Below are 14,018 nucleotides of genomic sequence, written 5' to 3' on the forward strand. Positions count from 1 at the left end.
TCAAAGTTTACCAATTTATTCATACAGATATATCTAATGTTTATAATTATGCCAGATTATGATTTGCAATGAAACCTGAAAAATGACATAGAAGCCCATAAAAACAGAAGACTTGCAATAGGTTTTATCACCCATCATTTATTTTATTATCTATATACTATAACAAAATGTGTGCATCTGTGTGTGGGTTTAAGCATGCTTATTGAGTATTAATATAGTAGTTTAAACGTTTCATGTTTTTGTGTGTCTGTAATTCTGTTCTATTCTTTTACTGTCAGCCATATCTAGGTTATTTAAAATCAGTGCAGTACTATTATCTAGACTGTGAAAATATACATAAATTGCGTATGCTTCTTTGGAATGAAATTAAGACAACATATAACAGTTATAAAGGTTAAAGAGACAGTGTTGTATGATAAATTGCATTTACGACCACTAGATGTCACTGGAAGACCACTAATGGGCTTTGCAGAGATATAGCCTCAGACTCATTTTGTGAAGATGCCTGACATCTGAAGCAGCGCTGTACAAAAACGGTTTCGTCTATTGAACACAAAATCCATAACTTTTTGTCAGCACGGTCTGAAGATGATCTGATTCAATTTTGGTGAAAATCAGACAAACGGTTGAGGATGAGTTGAAAAAAAAGGTTTTCAACATGAATCAAAATGGCGGACAGGAAGTTTTGCTTAATATGACATAATTGGTATGTATGTTGTCGGCATGTCCCAAGGAACATTTTGAGACATGTTTCATGATAATAGGCTAATGCAATCAAAAAGTTATTAGCATTATTGGAAATGTAATAATTAGCGGTTATTGATTGGTTTATTACTCTTGACCAATAGGTGGCGCTGTGACCAAAATGATGTGGCGTGGTCAATGTGATGTGACAATGTCACATATTAAGTTTTGTGTAAATATCTCCAACCTTTGCAGAGATACAGCCTCAGATGCAGTTTGGCATCTTTCCAGCAAATTCGTTGGTACGCTAATTGAAAACGGTTACGTGTATCGACACAAATTCCATAACTTTTTGCCAGCATGGTCTGAAGATGATCCAAATCAAATTTGGTGAAAATCTGAGCAACGGTCTAGGAGGAGTTCGAAAAAGTAGGTTTTCAACATGAATCAAAATGGCGGACAGGAAATTTTGCCAAAATTGACAAATGGGGTATCGGTGTTCTCGGCATGACCCAAGGAATCTATCAACATCAGCTTTGTTACAATAGGCTAATGTATGCAAAAGTTATTAGCATTTTTCGAAAAAATCGTTATAACTATTGGCCACAAGGTGGCGCTGCCCCCAATTTTTTTGTGTACATTCAGGGCATGGAGCCGGACATTTTTGTAATTATTTGCGAAACGATACGGAACTTCATTCTTAAGATACAGCAATTTACAACTAAATCCAAATGGCCGACGCCCAAAATGGCCGAATTGGGAAAATTCGGTATCATTCGACTCGGAATGATGCACTGAATCTAAAGACACCACTTTTGTGATTTTTGGCAAAACTGTTCAGAAGTTATGAGCAAAAACATGCATTTTTCATATCTCCTGACCACTAGGGGGCACAGCGCCGAAACACTGCAGGTAGTCCCAGGGAATGGTTGTTATAAGACCCACCAAGATTGGTCTCAATAGGCCAAACCGTTGCGGAGATATAGCCTCACGTTCACGTTTGCGTGCTTTTCGAAGAATTCGTTCATGAGCTATTCGGAAACGGTTTGAGAAATCAACTTGAATTCCATAACTTTTTGCCAGCATGGTCTGAAGATTATCTGATTCAATTTTCGTGACAATCGGTGCAACGGCCTAGGACGAGTTCGAAAAAGTAAGTTTTACGAAACAATTGACGATAGCGAAAAAACTAAGCCTTGCGATTTTTTGAATTTCGGTGTCCATTCGACTCGGCATGAGCCAAGGAATCACAGGAAAAAAGAATTTTCATTTTGTGGCTTACGGTTCAAGAGTTATTAGCATCAAGTTTTTGAAAGTTTAGACAATTGGTGGCGCTAGAGAGTTTGAGTTAGAGACTTCAAATTTGCTACAGTTAATGTTCAGACAGTCCTCTATTAGTGTGCCAAATTATACAACTTTCCCGCAATCGGTTCTATGGGCTACCATAGACTTGGGGTGGAAGAAGAAGAGGAAGAATAATAATAACGCCAACAAACACAATAGGTGCCTTCGCACCTTCGGTGCTTGGCCCCTAATAATAATAATAACGCCAACGAAAACAATAGGTGCCTACGCACCTTCGGTGCTTGGCCCCTAATAATAATAATAAGAACGCCAACAAAAAACAAGAGGGTCCTACGCACCTTCGGTGCTTGGCCCCTAATAATAAGAACGCCAACAAAAACAATAGGTGCCTCGCACCTTCGGTGCTTGGCCCCTAAATATAGCTGCAAGCAGCAATTACGGGGCCAAGCACTCCAACGGCAAATGTAGGAGCTAAGCATCGCATGAAGCATCACACCAAATTCATTAATGAGCAATAACAGCAATTTTGGAATTATTGTAATTGAAATGGCAAAAAAAAAATCATAATACCACCTCTAGTAGCATGATTACTTGGCTTATCAAGCTTGACCAATAGGTGGCACTGTTATAAAATCAATTTGGTGTACTCTGTGTGACTTTTCAATGACACACACAAAGTTTGGTGTCAATATGCCAAAGCATTCCAGGGATACAGCCTCAAGTGTCATTTTCTCATTGTGCCTCAAATTCGTCGATGTGGTATGCGAAAACGGTTTTGTCTATCGACTCAAAAGCCATAACTTTGAGTCAGCATAGTCTGAAGATCATTTGATTCGAATTTGGTGAAAATCGGACCTACGGTTGATGAGGAGTTCGACAAAGTAGGTTTTCAACATAAATCAAAATGGCGGACCGGAAGTTCAGCTTACTATGGTATATTTGGTATCTATGTTATCGGCATAAGCCAGGGAATATTTTGAGCCCAGTTCCATTCGAATGGGCTAATGCAATAAAAAGTTATTAGCATTTTTACAAGTGTAATTATTCATGGTTAATGAATGGTTTATTACTCTTGACCAATAGGTGGCGCTGTTACCAAATTTATGTGGCATGGTCAGTGTGAGGTGGCGATGACACATACAAAGTTTGGTGCAAATATGTCAAAGTGTTGCAGAGATACAGCCTCAAATGCATTTTGGCACCCTTCCAGCAAATTCGTTGATGCGCTAAATGAGAACCGTTACGTATATCGACACGAAAATCCATAACTTTTTGCCAGCATGGTCTGAAGATGATTCACGTCAAATTTGGTGAAAATTGGGACTAACGGTCTAGGAGGAGTTCGAAAAAGTAGGTTTTCAACATTAAGCAAAATGGCGGACAGGAAGTAAGGCCAATTTTCACATAATTGGTATCAATGCTCTCGGCATGACCCACAGAATATAGCGAGACCATTTTAATTTTAATAGACTAATTTATTCAAAAGTTATTAGCATTTATGTGATATTTCATTATAACTATTGGCCACAAGGTGGCGCTGCCACCAAACTTTTTGAGTACCTTCAGGGCATGGAGCCGAATATTTTTGTAATTATTTGCGAAACGATACGATGCTGCGTTCAAAAAATACAGCATTTTAAAACATAATTCAAAATGGCCGACGCCTAAAATGGCCGACACAGGAAAATTGGATATCATTTGACTCGACATGACTCACTGAATCTAAAGAGACCAGTTGTGTGATTTTTGGCCAAACCATTCAGTAGTTATAAGCCAAAATATGCATTTTTCATATCTCCTGACCACTAGGTGGCGCTGTGTCGAAACACTGCAGGTAGTCTCAGTTCATGCTTGTTATAACACACGCCAAGTTTGGTCTCAATATGACAAACCGTTGCCGGGATATAGCCTCACGTGCATGTTTGCGTGCTTTTCGTCAAATTTGTTTACGTGTCATTCGACAACAGTTGGACGAATCAACTTGAATTCCATAACTTTTTGCCAGCATGGTCTGAAGATGATCTGAGCCAATTTTCGTGGCAATCGGACTAACCGTCTAGGACGAGTTCGAAAAAGTAGGTTTTTTCGAATAATTGAAAATAGCGAAAAAACTAAACCTTGCGATTTTTGAATTTTGGGGTTCATTCGACTTGGCATGAGCCAAGGATTCAGAGGAAAAAAGAATTTCCATTTTCTGGCTTACGGTTCAAAAGTTATTAGCATACAAACATTAAAAGTTTGGACAAGTGGTGGCGCTAGAGAGTAGGAGATAGAGACTTCAAATTTGCTATAGTTAATGTTGGGACTGTCCTCTATCAGTGTGCCAAATTATACAACTTTCCCGCAATCGGTTCTATGGGCTGCCATAGACTTGCGGCGGAAGAAGAAGAAGAAGAAGAAATATAGCTGCAAGCAGCAATCACGGGGCCAAGCATTCCAGCGGCAACATCAGGAGCTAAGCAGACCAAATGCAACAATGAATAATGAAATTAATTATTGCATGATTGTAATTGAAATGGCTGAAAATCGTTAATAAAAGTTCCACAGCGAGGAGCTAAGCATGGCATGGAGCATCAGACCAAATGCAACGAGTAAGAAAAGCAATTATTGGAAGAGTGTAATTGAAACAGCCAGTAAAACTCCAGTAAAATGATGCATTATCATTTTTGGAAAATAGGTGGCGCTGTAATCAAATCGCTTTGTTGTGTTCTGTGGGAGGTGACAATGTTGTGGGCAATTTCTTTCAAAATACTTACAGACCTTTAGGGCAATGAGTCGAACATGCCCACCGAGTTTCGTTCCGATCGACTTCCATTAACCTTGTCAAATAGGTGCTTAAAGTTGTTTGGCCAATGGCGGCCATGTTTTTTAAGATAAGTGAAATTCCTCATAGAGCACTTGTGCCACATTGGGCCATATCAATTTTCAAGTTGATTGGATCAACGGTTGCTTAGTTATAGCCATTTGATTTTTTTTCATCCTGTAGCGCCACCAAGTGGCAGATATGGAAAAAAAATAATAATTTGACTAAAGTTTTTGTTCATGCATATGAGTTCTGAGTTTGGTGAAGATATCTCATTTTGTTCCCGAGTTATAGCCTTTTTCGTAAAATTGGTCCACGAATTTGAATGTTTTGGGTCACCTGGTTTTTTGTTCAGTCTTGATCAAACCACTGCAATAATATTCTCTGGACTCTCTAGATCAATAATTTTCAAAAATATGTTGCATTTTGTCCTTTGGTTAGCTATAAGAGGTCATTTAGGAAAGGGCCGTGGCCACATGTAACCTAAAGCCTATAAAACTGAAACAAAAACTCAAAACTTTATGAAACTTGGTTATAACATGTGAAAGATGACCCACCAAGCATGCAAAGTTTCATTAAGATCAGAAAATAGCTGGTGCTATAACAGTTAAAATGGCCTAAAAAACTAAAGATTTCTGTTGTGAATGGCATTAAAGTGCAAAAAAAAAAGGGGGTAATATAATCACACATGCATTAGATCTGTATTTTTTCTAAACAATCATGCAAAATTTAACAGAGATTAGGTAAAAAAGAACACTGTAATATTTATAAAGCTTCAAAACCCAGTGTTGAATAAAAAATTGCAATTATAACCACTAGATGTCACCGGAAGACCACTAATGAGCTCACTAAAGACTAAAACATTACAGTTTATGGGCTTGTTGAGGGATTCATCTAGAAAAAATGTATATTACTATTATTTAATATTACTGTTCAAGCATTTCAGATCACATTGAGTCAAAGTTTACCAATTTATTCATACAGATATATCTAATGTTTATAATTATGCCAGATTATGATTGCAATGAAACCTGAAAAATGACATAGAAGCCCATAAAAACAGAAGACTTGCAATAGGTTTTATCACCCATCATTTATTTTAATTATCTATATATATAACAAAATGTGTGCATCTGTGTGTGGGTTTAAGCATGCTTATTGAGTATTAATATAGTAGTTTAAACATTTCATGTTTGTGTGTGTCTGTAATTCTGTTCTATTCTTTTACTGTCAGCCATATCTAGGTTATTTAAAATCAGTGCAGTACTATTATCTAGACTGTGAAATTATACATAAATTGCGTATGCTTCTTTGGAATGTAATTAAGACAACATATAACAGTTATAAAGGTTAAAGAGACAGTGTTGTATGATAAATTGCATTTACGACCACTAGATGTCACTGGAAGACCACTAATGGGCTTTGCAGAGATATAGCCTCAGACTCATTTTGTGAAGATGCCTGACATCTGAAGCAGCGCTGTACAAAAACGGTTTCGTCTATTGACACGAAATCCATAACTTTTTGTCAGCACGGTCTGAAGATGATCTGATTCAATTTTGGTGAAAATCAGACAAACGGTTGAGGATGAGTTTAAAAAAAAAGGTTTTCAACATGAATCAAAATGGCGGACAGGAAGTTTTGCTTAATATGACATAATTGGTATGTATGTTGTCGGCATGTCCCAAGGAACATTTTGAGACATGTTTCATGATAATAGGCTAATGCAATCAAAAGTTATTAGCATTATTGGAAATGTAATAATTAGCGGTTATTGATTGGTTTATTACTCTTGACCAATAGGTGGCGCTGTGACCAAAATGATGTGGCGTGGTCAATGTGATGTGACAATGTCACATATTAAGTTTTGTGTAAATATCTCCAACCTTTGCAGAGATACAGCCTCAGATGCAGTTTGGCATCTTTCCAGCAAATTCGTTGGTACGCTAATTGAAAACGGTTACGTGTATCGACACAAATTCCATAACTTTTTGCCAGCATGGTCTGAAGATGATCCAAATCAAATTTGGTGAAAATCTGAGCAACGGTCTAGGAGGAGTTCGAAAAAGTAGGTTTTCAACATGAATCAAAATGGCGGACAGGAAATTTTGCCAAAATTGACAAATGGGGTATCGGTGTTCTCGGCATGACCCAAGGAATCTATCAACATCAGCTTTGTTACAATAGGCTAATGTATGCAAAAGTTATTAGCATTTTTCGAAAAAATCGTTATAACTATTGACCACAAGGTGGCGCTGCCCCCAATTTTTTTGTGTACATTCAGGGCATGGAGCCGGACATTTTTGTAATTATTTGCGAAACGATACGGAACTTCATTCTTAAGATACAGCAATTTACAACTAAATCCAAAATGGCCGACGCCCAAAATGGCCGAATTGGGAAAATTCGGTATCATTCGACTCGGAATGATGCACTGAATCTAAAGACACCACTTTTGTGATTTTTGGCAAAACCGTTCAGAAGTTATGAGCAAAAACATGCATTTTTCATATCTCCTGACCACTAGGGGGCACAGCGCCGAAACACTGCAGGTAGTCCCAGGGAATGGTTGTTATAAGACCCACCAAGATTGGTCTCAATAGGCCAAACCGTTGCGGAGATATAGCCTCACGTTCACGTTTGCGTGCTTTTCGAAGAATTCGTTCATGAGCTATTCGGAAACGGTTTGAGAAATCAACTTGAATTCCATAACTTTTTGCCAGCATGGTCTGAAGATTATCTGATTCAATTTTCGTGACAATCGGTGCAACGGCCTAGGACGAGTTCGAAAAAGTAGGTTTTACGAACAATTGACGATAGCGAAAAAACTAAGCCTTGCGATTTTTGAATTTCGGTGTCCATTCGACTCGGCATGAGCCAAGGAATCACAGGAAAAAAGAATTTTCATTTTGTGGCTTACGGTTCAAGAGTTATTAGCATCAAGTTTTTGAAAGTTTAGACAATTGGTGGCGCTAGAGAGTTGAGTTAGAGACTTCAAATTTGCTACGGTTAATGTTCAGACAGTCCTCTATTAGTGTGCCAAATTATACAACTTTCCCGCAATCGGTTCTATGGGCTACCATAGACTTGGGGTGGAAGAAGAAGAAATAATAAATATAGCTGCAAGCAGCAATCACGGGGCCAAGCATTCCAGCGGCAACATCAGGAGCTAAGCATATGTAGCATCAGACCAAATGCAACAATGAATAATGAAATTAATAATTGCATGATTGTAATTGAAATGGCTGAAAATCGTTAATAAAAGTTCCACAGCGAGGAGCTAAGCATGGCATGGAGCATCAGACCAAATGCAACGAGTAAGAAAAGCAATTATTGGAAGAGTGTAATTGAAACAGCCAGTAAAACTCCAGTAAAATGATGCATTATCATTTTTGGAAAATAGGTGGCGCTGTAATCAAATCGCTTTGTTGTGTTCTGTGGGAGGTGACAATGTTGTGGGCAATTTCTTTCAAAATACTTACAGACCTTTAGGGCAATGAGTCGAACATGCCCACCGAGTTTCGTTCCGATCGACTTCCATTAACCTTGTCAAATAGGTGCTTAAAGTTGTTTGGCCAATGGCGGCCATGTTTTTTAAGATAAGTGAAATTCCTCATAGAGCACTTATGCCACATTGGGCCATACCAATTTTCAAGTTGATTGGATCAGCGGTTGCTTAGTTATAGCCATTTTAGTTTTTTTTTCATCCTGTAGCGCCACCAAGTGGCAGATATGGAAAAAAAAATAATTTGACTAAAGTTTTTGTTCATGCATATGAGTTCTGAGTTTGGTGAAGATATCTCATTTTGTTCCCGAGTTATAGCCTTTTTCATAAAATTGGTCCACGAATTTGAATGTTTTGGGTCACCTGGTTTTTTGTTCAGTCTTGATCAAACCACTGCAGTAATATTCTCAGGACTCTCTAGATCAATAACTTTGAAAAAATATGTTGTATTTTGTCCTTTGGTTAGATAACATTTAAACAGGCCTAAAAAACAAAAGATTTCTGTTGTGAATGGCATTAAACTGCAAAAAAAAAGGGGTAATATAATCACACATGCATTAGATCTGTATTTTTTCTAAACAATCATGCAAAATTTAACAGAGATTAGGTAAAAAAGAACACTGTAATATTTATAAAGCTTCAAAACCCAGTGTTGAATAAAAAATTGCAATTATAACCACTAGATGTCACCGGAAGACCACTAATGAGCTCACTAAAGACTAAAACATTACAGTTTATGGGCTTGTTGAGGGATTCATCTAGAAAAAATGTATATTACTATTATTTAATATTACTGTTCAAGCATTTCAGATCACATTGAGTCAAAGTTTACCAATTTATTCATACAGATATATCTAATGTTTATAATTATGCCAGATTATGATTGCAATGAAACCTGAAAAATGACATAGAAGCCCATAAAAACAGAAGACTTGCAATAGGTTTTATCACCCATCATTTATTTTAATTATCTATATATATAACAAAATGTGTGCATCTGTGTGTGGGTTTAAGCATGCTTATTGAGTATTAATATACTAGTTTAAACATTTCATGTTTGTGTGTGTCTGTAATTCTGTTCTATTCTTTTACTGTCAGCCATATCTAGGTTATTTAAAATCAGTGCAGTACTATTATCTAGACTGTGAAATTATACATAAATTGCGTATGCTTCTTTGGAATGAAATTAAGACAACATATAACAGTTATAAAGGTTAAAGAGACAGTGTTGTATGATAAATTGCATTTACGACCACTAGATGTCACTGGAAGACCACTAATGGGCTTTGCAGAGATATAGCCTCAGACTCATTTTGTGAAGATGCCTGACATCTGAAGCAGCGCTGTACAAAAACGGTTTCGTCTATTGACACGAAATCCATAACTTTTTGTCAGCACGGTCTGAAGATGATCTGATTCAATTTTGGTGAAAATCGGACAAACGGTTGAGGATGAGTTTAAAAAAAAAGGTTTTCAACATGAATCAAAATGGCGGACAGGAAGTTTTGCTTAATATGACATAATTGGTATGTATGTTGTCGGCATGTCCCAAGGAACATTTTGAGACATGTTTCATGATAATAGGCTAATGCAATCAAAAGTTATTAGCATTATTGGAAATGTAATAATTAGCGGTTATTGATTGGTTTATTACTCTTGACCAATAGGTGGCGCTGTGACCAAAATGATGTGGCGTGGTCAATGTGATGTGACAATGTCACATATTAAGTTTTGTGTAAATATCTCCAACCTTTGCAGAGATACAGCCTCAGATGCAGTTTGGCATCTTTCCAGCAAATTCGTTGGTACGCTAATTGAAAACGGTTACGTGTATCGACACAAATTCCATAACTTTTTGCCAGCATGGTCTGAAGATGATCCAAATCAAATTTGGTGAAAATCTGAGCAACGGTCTAGGAGGAGTTCGAAAAAGTAGGTTTTCAACATGAATCAAAATGGCGGACAGGAAATTTTGCCAAAATTGACAAATGGGGTATCGGTGTTCTCGGCATGACCCAAGGAATCTATCAACATCAGCTTTGTTACAATAGGCTAATGTATGCAAAAGTTATTAGCATTTTTCGAAAAAATCGTTATAACTATTGACCACAAGGTGGCGCTGCCCCCAATTTTTTTGTGTACATTCAGGGCATGGAGCCGGACATTTTTGTAATTATTTGCGAAACGATACGGAACTTCATTCTTAAGATACAGCAATTTACAACTAAATCCAAAATGGCCGACGCCCAAAATGGCCGAATTGGGAAAATTCGGTATCATTCGACTCGGAATGATGCACTGAATCTAAAGACACCACTTTTGTGATTTTTGGCAAAACCGTTCAGAAGTTATGAGCAAAAACATGCATTTTTCATATCTCCTGACCACTAGGGGGCACAGCGCCGAAACACTGCAGGTAGTCCCAGGGAATGGTTGTTATAAGACCCACCAAGATTGGTCTCAATAGGCCAAACCGTTGCGGAGATATAGCCTCACGTTCACGTTTGCGTGCTTTTCGAAGAATTCGTTCATGAGCTATTCGGAAACGGTTTGAGAAATCAACTTGAATTCCATAACTTTTTGCCAGCATGGTCTGAAGATTATCTGATTCAATTTTCGTGACAATCGGTGCAACGGCCTAGGACGAGTTCGAAAAAGTAGGTTTTACGAACAATTGACGATAGCGAAAAAACTAAGCCTTGCGATTTTTGAATTTCGGTGTCCATTCGACTCGGCATGAGCCAAGGAATCACAGGAAAAAAGAATTTTCATTTTGTGGCTTACGGTTCAAGAGTTATTAGCATCAAGTTTTTGAAAGTTTAGACAATTGGTGGCGCTAGAGAGTTTGAGTTAGAGACTTCAAATTTGCTACGGTTAATGTTCAGACAGTCCTCTATTAGTGTGCCAAATTATACAACTTTCCCGCAATCGGTTCTATGGGCTACCATAGACTTGGGGTGGAAGAAGAAGAATAATAATAATAAATATAGCTGCAAGCAGCAATTACGGGGCCAAGCACTCCAACGGCAAATGTAGGAGCTAAGCATGGCATGGAGCATCACACCAAATGCATTAATGAGCAATAACAGCAATTTTAGGATGATTGTAATTGAAATGGCTAAAAAAATCATAAATACAACCTCTAGTAGCATGATTTACTGGCTTATCAAAATTGACCAATAGGTGGTGCTGTTATCAAGTCAATTTTGGTGTACTCTGTGTGACTTTTCAATGACACAAACAAAGTTTGGTGTCAATATGCCAAAGCATTGCAGAGATACAGCCTCAAGTGTCATTTTCTCATTGTGCCTCAAATTCGTCGCTGTGGTATGCGAAAACGGTTTTGTCTATCGATACAAAATCCATAATATTTTGTCAGTACAGTCTACAGATCATCTGAGTCAATTTTGATGAAAATCGGACTAACGGTTGATGAGGAGTTCGAAAAAGTAGGTTTTCAACATAAATCAAAATGGCGGACAGGAAGTTCGGCTTACTCTGGCATATATGGTATCTATGTTGTCGGCATAAGCCAGGGAATATTTTGAGGCCAGTTTCATTACAATAGGCTAATGCATTAAAAAGTTACTAGCATTTTTATAAGTGTAATTATTCATAGTTAATGAATGGTTCATTACTCTTGACCAATAGGTGGCGCTGTTACCAAATTTATGTGGCATGGTCAGTGTCAGGTGGCGATGACACATACAAAGTTTGGTGCAAAAATGTCAAAGCGTTGCAGAGATACAGCCTCAAATGCATTTTGGCACCCTTCCAGCAAATTCGTTGATGCGCTAAATCAGAACCGTTTTGTATATCGACACGAAATCCATAACTTTTTGCCAGCATGGTCTGAAGATGATTCACATCAAATTTGGTGAAAATCGGACTAACGGTCTAGGAGGAGTTCGAAAAAGTAGGTTTTCAACATTAATCAAAATGGCGGACAGGAAGTATGGCCAATTTTGGCATAATTGGTATCTATGTTCTCGGCATGACCCAAAGAATACGGGGAGACCATTTGCATTTCAATTGTCTAATTTACTCAAAAGTTATTAGCATTTTTGTGAAAATTCATTATAACTCTTGACCACAAGGTGGCGCTGCCACCAAGCTTTTTGAGTACATTCAGGGCATGGAGCCGAATATTTTTGTAATTATTTGCGAAACGATACGATGCTGCGTTGAAAAAATACAGCATTTTAAAATATAATTCAAAATGGCCGACGCCTAAAATGGCTGACACGGGAAATTTGCATATCATACGACTCGACATGACTCACTGAATCTAAAGAGACCAGTTGTGTGATTTTTGGCCAAACCATTTAGAAGATATAAGCCAAAATATGCATTTTTCATATCTCCTGACCACTAGGTGGCGCTGTGTCGAAACACTGCAGGTAGTCTCAGGTCATGCTTATTATAACACACACCAAGTTTGGTCTCAATATGCCAAACCGTTGCTGAGATATAGCCTCAAGTGCATTTTTGCGTGCTTTTCGTCAAATTTGTTTACGTGTCATTCGACAATGGTTGGACGAATCAACTTGAATTCCATAACTTTTTGCCAGCATGGTCTGAAGATGATCTGAGCCAATTTCCGTGGCAATCGGACTAACCGTCTAGCACGAGTTCGAAAAAGTAGGTTTTTCGAAAAATTGAAAATAGCGAAAAAACTAAACCTTGCGATTTTTGAATTTTGGGGTTCATTCGACTTGGCATGAGCCAAGGATTCAGAGGAAAAAAGAATTTCCATTTTCTGGCTTACGGTTCAAAAGTTATTAGCATACAAACATTGAAAGTTTGGACAAGTGGTGGCGCTAGAGAGTAGGAGTTAGAGACTTCAAATTAGCTATAGTTAATGTTGGGACTGTCCTCTATCAGTGTGCCAAATTATACAACTTTCCCGCAATCGGTTCTATGGGCTGCCATAGACTTGCGGCGGAAGAAGAAGAAGAAGAAGAAGAAGAAGAAGCAGAATAATAATAACGCCAACGATTACAATAGGTGCCTACGCACCTTCGGTGCTTGGCCCCTAAATATAGCTGCAAGCAGCAATAACGGGGCCAAGCACTACAGAAGCAAGCTTCAGACGAACGGCAGGAATGAGTAATTAAGACAGTTTTAAGATTATTTTAGGCAAAATGGCTTAAAAACAATGAACACAACAACTAGTAATAGGATTTATTGGCTTATCACATGTAACCAATAGGTGGCGCTGTTACCAAATTAGTTTGGAATGGTCAGTGTGAGGTGACGATGACACATACAAAGTTTGGTGCAAATATGTCAAAGCTTTGCAGAGATACAGCCTCAAATGAATGTTGGCATCATTCCAGCAAATTCGTTGATGCGCTAAATGAGAACCGTTTCGTATATCGACATGAAATCCATAACATTTTGCCAGCATGGTCTGAAGATGATCCACGTCCAATTTGGTGAAAATCTGATTATCGGTCTAGGAGGAGTTCGAAAAAGTAGGTTTTCAACATTAATCAAAATGGCGGACAGGAAGTTCAGCCAAATAAGGAAAACTTGATATCTATGTTCTCGGCTTGACCCAAGGAATCTATTAAGATCAGCGTCATGTCAATAGCCAGATCTTTTCAAAAGTTATTAGCCTTTATGTAAATTGAGTTATAACTTTTGACCACTAGGTGGCTCTGTTTCAAAATATTTTGAGTACCTTCAGGGGATGATGTTGTTGGCACATTCTGAGTT

The sequence above is a fragment of the Carassius auratus genome, unplaced genomic scaffold (genome assembly GCF_003368295.1).
Source record: "Carassius auratus strain Wakin unplaced genomic scaffold, ASM336829v1 scaf_tig00214697, whole genome shotgun sequence".
Taxonomy (NCBI): Eukaryota; Metazoa; Chordata; class Actinopteri; order Cypriniformes; family Cyprinidae; genus Carassius; species Carassius auratus.